This window comes from Thamnophis sirtalis, unplaced genomic scaffold (genome assembly GCF_051295495.1).
Source record: "Thamnophis sirtalis isolate CommonGarterSnake01/CBP01778 unplaced genomic scaffold, rThaSir2_p1.2 scaffold_4, whole genome shotgun sequence".
In the NCBI taxonomy this organism is placed as follows: domain Eukaryota; kingdom Metazoa; phylum Chordata; class Lepidosauria; order Squamata; family Natricidae; genus Thamnophis; species Thamnophis sirtalis.
Window position 1 is genome coordinate 101,723,761 of NW_028261384.1, and position 6,719 is coordinate 101,730,479.

The window sequence follows — 6,719 nt, forward strand, 5'->3', positions numbered from 1 at the left end:
AAAGACTCCATTACAATTTTAGTTCTTCAGTGATGTACAAGGAAGAATATAATGATAGTTTGTGTAGTAGGTAAGGGCTTCACTTTGCTGCATGGTCTGGCCATTTTAGTTCTGCCTTTAGGGATGCTCTTGCTATCTTTTGAATTGTTGACAGTAGCTCCATGGTTTTGGACAAGGTTCTTGTCCAACCCTATTTAGAGATGCCTAAATTGAATGAAGCATTTTTTTTATACTTGACCATAGAGATTCTATCTTTCTCATTCCCATTCCAGTACAGTAATACTGTACTGTATTACTGTACTGTAATACAGTAGTACAGTAATACTCTATGTATCCAGTTTCTTAAAATATTAATTTTACACATTTCCTCCAATTTGTTGGACTTAGTAGAATATTCATATTGTTATATGCAGTTAGCAGAAGCACTGTCTCTTATTTAGCAAGATTCCAATGTTGCTTAGGTTTTTTTCCCCTTGAAATGAAATATCATCTGAAATTTTAAGGTCTACAGATAAGTTAATGCTCAGGTTTAAATTTTAAAATTCTCTCCAATTTCCTTAATAAACAGTGCCAGAAAACTGGAGCTCTTTATGCCTATATGCTCAGAGGTAGCCATTCCCCCAATATCAACATACTTCAATAAGAATTTCAGATGAAATTGGTCAATTGCTGACTGACATAATAGTAATAAACAGAAGGAGGATAAAAAGTTTTATTTGAATGCAACAGTCATAGAAATGGGCAGAAAACTGTAAAACAGAGAGAATTGGATTTACAAATGGATGGATATATACGTTTTCTAAAGAAATTCTCAAAATTTCTTGCCATGTTCTGTGACCATTGCATGTGACACAAAGTATTATTTTCAGAGGAATGCATTTCTTTGCAAAGCCTCGTTGTAATTTATGAGAGCTACAAAAAGATCTAATTCAGTAGTGCTTGTGCTGGCTGGGGTCTCATTAGTAATTCTGAACCTTTTATATCTTCCTGCCGGTCTTATTTAGGGACATCCTCAATAGAGTTTTGCTGCCCCAGCCTGGAGATAACAGGCAAATACGGCTGATTTGCAGCTCTCCAAGAGCAGTCAAAAACATTAGATTTACATTTTGAGGAAAATGACATTTGAAAAAGACTGGGAACCAGTGCTGGTGCATCTTTTCCAACAAAGCACAAATTCTGTAGACACCAAAAGATTTGTATGTGAAGGCATATTGGAGTTTACTAAGACAGTTTCCAAACAAGATGATCCATAAAAGCAAAACATTTCCATCTGTACAGCTGGTGAATCCAGGAATTGTTTCATGGCTGCTGCACTTTTGAATTAGCATGGCTGTGAGGTAAGTAGAAGGAGAAGTCATGCTGTGTGTAGCCAAGGGACGGCTACCTATCATTTTTACTCAGCAATAGTTTATCTGAAATTCATGTTATGCTTCATGCTGGCTTGTTGTACAAGCTATGCTATTTTATTTCTTAGATAATACTAAGCCATAAATCAGATTACAACTATAATGCCTGGTTTCACACATCATAATATATCAAATTGAAAAAAGTAACACGTCTTAGTGCAATGTGCAGACACAGCCAAAGTAAGTGTTATACAAAGCTAGTAATTTATAATGCCTGGCTTATGAAGTGGTTATATTTGCAGGCTATAAATTGCTGTCTTTTTGCACAGCTTTCTAAAAATCAACCCACTCATTAAAAGCACCCTATTCCCACGCTTGATTTAACATCGATTTAAATCCTGGTACTTTATTACAGAATCTTATTTTTAAACTTTGACTTTTTCAAAGATAAAATACCTCTCCAACTTGGTTGTTGGTGTACAGGCACAACAGGGCAACCGCTTTAGGCATTGTATTTTTGTTTTTGTACTTTTAAAACCTTGTCCTTCTGACGGTGGGGTTGGCTTTCCTGCAAAAGTTTATACGTTTAGCAATTTTCCCTGTTTCTGTGATGACATTTATAATATGGAGTGGCTGTGATTGTTCAGTCAAGAAGTTGCTAAAGGGAGTGTGTTGGATGGAGACGGTCCTGACTCCCGAACTGAAGCAGGCTTTTCTGATTTGTTCAATTTAAAAGGAAAAGAAAAATGAAAAGGACATTCTTCCCATGAAATTAAACAACTTTCAGCTCAATTTATTTTGAGCTTTTAATTAACTATATTTAATGAAATTTCTGATTGATAGCATCAGCAAACATTAGATTTCCTTCTAAGAAGAAGGGAAAACATGTCTCTACATAAACCTCAAAAGACTATAGGCATTTATTAATGAAAAATATGTTTTTCTTTAGCTGTTATTTGCTTTCCAAGGGTAATGGACTAATGCTGCAAGCTGTATGCTTTGGATATTAATTTCCTAAAGGAAGTATAATTAAAATCTCCTAACATCTGTACAAATTTAATCCTTGCAGCATGAACGAGGGAGTTAGATCCAGATTTAGTAAGTCCACTGAAATTGATGGGATTTAAGATTCAGTGTAACTACCACTGATTTAATGTTTCTGCTTTATGCATAGCAGCTCAAGCTGTTTGGACCCAGCTTGGAATCAACTCAGATTCTAATTTTTACTTGAAAAGGTGAGCTTAAAGAAGAGTTCTACCAAACGTAGAAGCTCACTTCTGTTTTTTGACACACTGCCTGTTAACAGATATTTGTCAGCAATAGGAATTCAAGCCATGTCCTTCACTCTCTTTATTAATCACAGCCATTCCATTCATTACATGTTAATCATGAGCCAGAGATAGTATCTCCTGGTTTAGTTCAGGTTGGGTGCCACTAAATCATAAGTCAGTTCTCCCCAACCTCTCATTGGTACCCTGTTAAGTGCCTGTTGAGCTGCACTTCATGTCAGTCTAAGGGCATGATGACCATATATACATACATATGATATGATATGAATATAACCAATTCATGTTTGTTTTATCTACCTCTTAGCACCTATAGATTTAAATAAATAATTAGGTAGTGATAATACAACATACTATGTAGTCTAGGGAGAAAAAAAATCCCCCCCCCCAATAATCGTACTGCTTAAAAAAAATTTTTTTTTAAAAAAAGAAATAGAACTAAAGGCTCTCTCTGCACTCTAAAGCAGGTAAGATACAGAGGGCCATGGAATTATGGGCAAGAGGTTTGGTTTCTGCATTGCTGGTACGGAGATAGTGTTCTGGCCATATGCCTAACAAAGCCAACGCACTCCAGAGCAGCTTAGTCAGCTCAGTAGGTATCCGCATTGGGGTTCCTGCCCTGGAATCAATGGAGGAGCTATTTGCCCTAATCCAGTGAGCAATGGAGGCAGTCAAAAGCTGCCCAAGCATGGCTGATGCATGTGGAGCTTGCAACAAAACACAGTTCTCTTACAATCAAGCAGGACTGCTAGGTACATGCCTGGTATTGTGGATTGTTGATATGTGGAAACCCGGTCTACAGATAGATTTTGTGTTTGTTGGATCTGGAATCCTGATTTTCCCAAGCCTTAGCGTTTCCAGTCTGTAAAATGGGTCTCTCTTTACCTTGTTGAATTGATTTGAAGACAAAAACAGATACTGGAAAGCAGTTTGCTCACTGTGAGCACTGCCAAAAACAACTTATGCCTACAAGCTAGTGACATAAAGCTAGGAAGAATTGCTTGGGTTCCACTGAGGCTGCATTACGACATTACAGATGATCAACCTTGATTTTTGAAGTGTTTGTTAGTTTGTAAGAACCCCAACACCTCAGTCATTCTTTCCCTCCTTTAATGATTTTTTAAATATATATACACACACACACACATATTTCTTCCTTCTTTTTCCTAATAATTCATATCAGAACTCATGTGTACCATTTTCTTTCAACGTTTTTAGCATAAGTGCTGACCAGCTTACACAACTATCAGTGTTTAATTGAAATTGTGCCTTAGACACACAAGTGCGTGGTCTTTTGTAACTCTTTTATACCCTCCTTCAATAATGCTGGACAACCTTGTTGCATTTTTTTTTTAAAAAGTTGTTTTATTGGCAGTTTATCAAATTAATGAACACAGTAGAAGGAATCATAAGGGCTGTTTTATTGAATGAGCAACTGAGGCTACTATTTATCTAAACTAGCATTTTGTTTCAAGTGAAAAGAGAAACTGGTAGCTCATAGCAAATTGTTTCGGTAGTTTGCCAATCCTTATTGCTCGTTGTCATCATCTGATTCACTGCCTCAGAAGATGGAGGTTCAATAGAGTTTCCTTGATGGATGGTTGTTCCCATGAATTTCTGTAATATTTTAAAACATATTTGTGGCTAATGAGGAAAAAAAATCTCACATCTTCCATTGGTGTAAAACTATTTTGTTACTCTATGTCAATGTTTCTCAGGTTCAGTCAGTTTAAGAAGCATGAACTTTTAACTCCCAGAATTCCCCAGCCCTGTGGCCTCTTAAAGTGGCTGAGATTGAGAAACAATGCTTTTGGACCTTAACTTCTGTTAGAATAATCAATTGCTACAAATGTATTAGACAAATCACTTTTATGTAAAAACAAATAACTTGTGTGAATTTGGAAAGGAAATTTCGCTCCATGTATTGATTTTGTGAAATGTGTCAGACCTTATGTTCTAAGCCTTTGAAACTGTTATGAATTCAGCCCTTGAAAATTGTACTCTTGAGTAATTGTTTTCCTCTCTTTGGTCCGCTGTATTTTTAAAAAAAACTTTCTCCGCTTAATTTTCTTTTCTTTTTTAAAAAAATCTCTGTTCTTTGACCCCTTGTCTTTTGCATGAGGCAGGTTAAGTTGGCTCAGATCCAAAGTTGTGATTATGGATGGACACTGGCTCCATTTTTCTTCCAGCTTGTTTACTGCCACAAACTGCTTTACTCCACTGTTTCATTTTTTTAAATAAAAAGGAGGAAAAAATCCATTTGCCGTCTGTTTTCCATGAGTAATTATTTCCACATTTTATTTAGGTAATTAAATGTTATTAAAATCCATGTTGCGAATGGGTGGTGTAGCGAAACTGAAAGTAAAAATCGAAGACACCATGAAGATGATTGAAAAGGAAATTGAGATAAGAGATCTCTTGATTTGCACTGTTTGGGTCTTCTTTGTTTTTTAAAAGCTGCAAAATTTCCAGGATCCATATCCATCCTATAATTTCGAGGTAGATAGTTGAATAAGAACCTTCTCTTTAACAACAAAAACAAAATCCAAGTTTCATACCCAATTTCCACAATTTGTGTAAAAATTATAGTACGTACACACACACACACACACACACACCCCTTCCCCAGTGTAATTGGTCTCGGAAATCATGAAAGAATACAAAGAACGTACAGATATAATGATTGTAGATTCATATTGTTTACAGTGGAGCAACATAGCGCATAGCAATGAGAACAGTACAGGTAGTCCTCCCACAATTGAGCTCCAAATTTGCATTGCTAAACAAGACAGTGTTTTGTTAAGTGAGTTTTGTCCTGTTTTACAACCTTTCTTGCCATAGTTAAGTTAGTTAAGGGAATCACTAGTTATCATTAGTAATTCAGATTATTGAATTTGACACATTGATAGGCTTTTGCCACACTCGATGTAAATATCTTTTAGGCTCCAACAAGACTTTTGTTAGTTTAGGATAAGAACATGATACTTTTTGCAGAATGCATGTGATAAGTCGTAGGAGTATTTACAAAAATTAAACAAAAGAAAAATCAAATGAAGGAAAAAACAGAGCAAAAGTTGGCAAACAAATATTCTCATTAGTTGTATAACCTACCTAGGAATAGAAAGCATATCTTAACTTGATGTTCTCTTATGGGCAAAAAGCTTGACCTCATGAAGGGAAGGAAGGGGAAATAGTTTTCACCCGTTGCTTTTAGACTATTTGTTTTGATCAACTTTCCTTTAAAAAAAAATTGTACAGGTACAAGAGCAGCAAACCAGATGGAACTTAAATCAAGTGCTGAGCTTCATATTACACACACACTGGCAACAAACTCAGTCCTCCTTTCTTCTCAATTTCCAAGACGGAATTTGCATGAGATGATCACTTCTAACCATGGTTTGTTGTTTCAGTAATAGCCAGGTAATATCAGTTTACAGTGCTTTGACTTACACCTAAAATGGGGCAAAACTCAGCAATTGTCTTACTTAGCAATAGAAATAGAAATCTCAGCTTCAGTTATGTAAGTCAAGAATTAACTACACCAAAGTTTTTAGGAAGATCTTTCAGCCACTTCCTTCTCATCAACAACTCAAGATAGCTAACCTCTTGACTCCTCCCCTCAACTCAGCTCTGGATTCCATCTTATATCCTAATTCAATGTTTTAATCACTGCACCAGATTAGTAATATTTTTGTCATTTTTTAAAAACTGCATTGTAAACTGTTAAATATTGCTGAATCCTTAATGCCCAAAATATTAGAAATAAAATAGTTAATATATATAGGTAATATCAGGAGTAAGAAGCCTGGTTTGTCAAGCAAGAGGTTGGCCTTCCATTTCCTCCCCAAAAGATTAGCCGTTAAGATTGAGTAAGACAGTTTCAACTCCATAATCCACTGTAAAAGCACTTTGAAATGGAACAAAAAACTCTCTTTTATTTGGTCATCGAAGATTAGAAATTAGCCTTTGCCATTTCCAGAGAGACATTTAATACATTGTACAAGGCATGTCTAATAGCCTCCTAGCTAGAAATTGCAAGCAACATTGGACAAAGTTTAAGGATGAAATATACATCTCCAATTAGAGT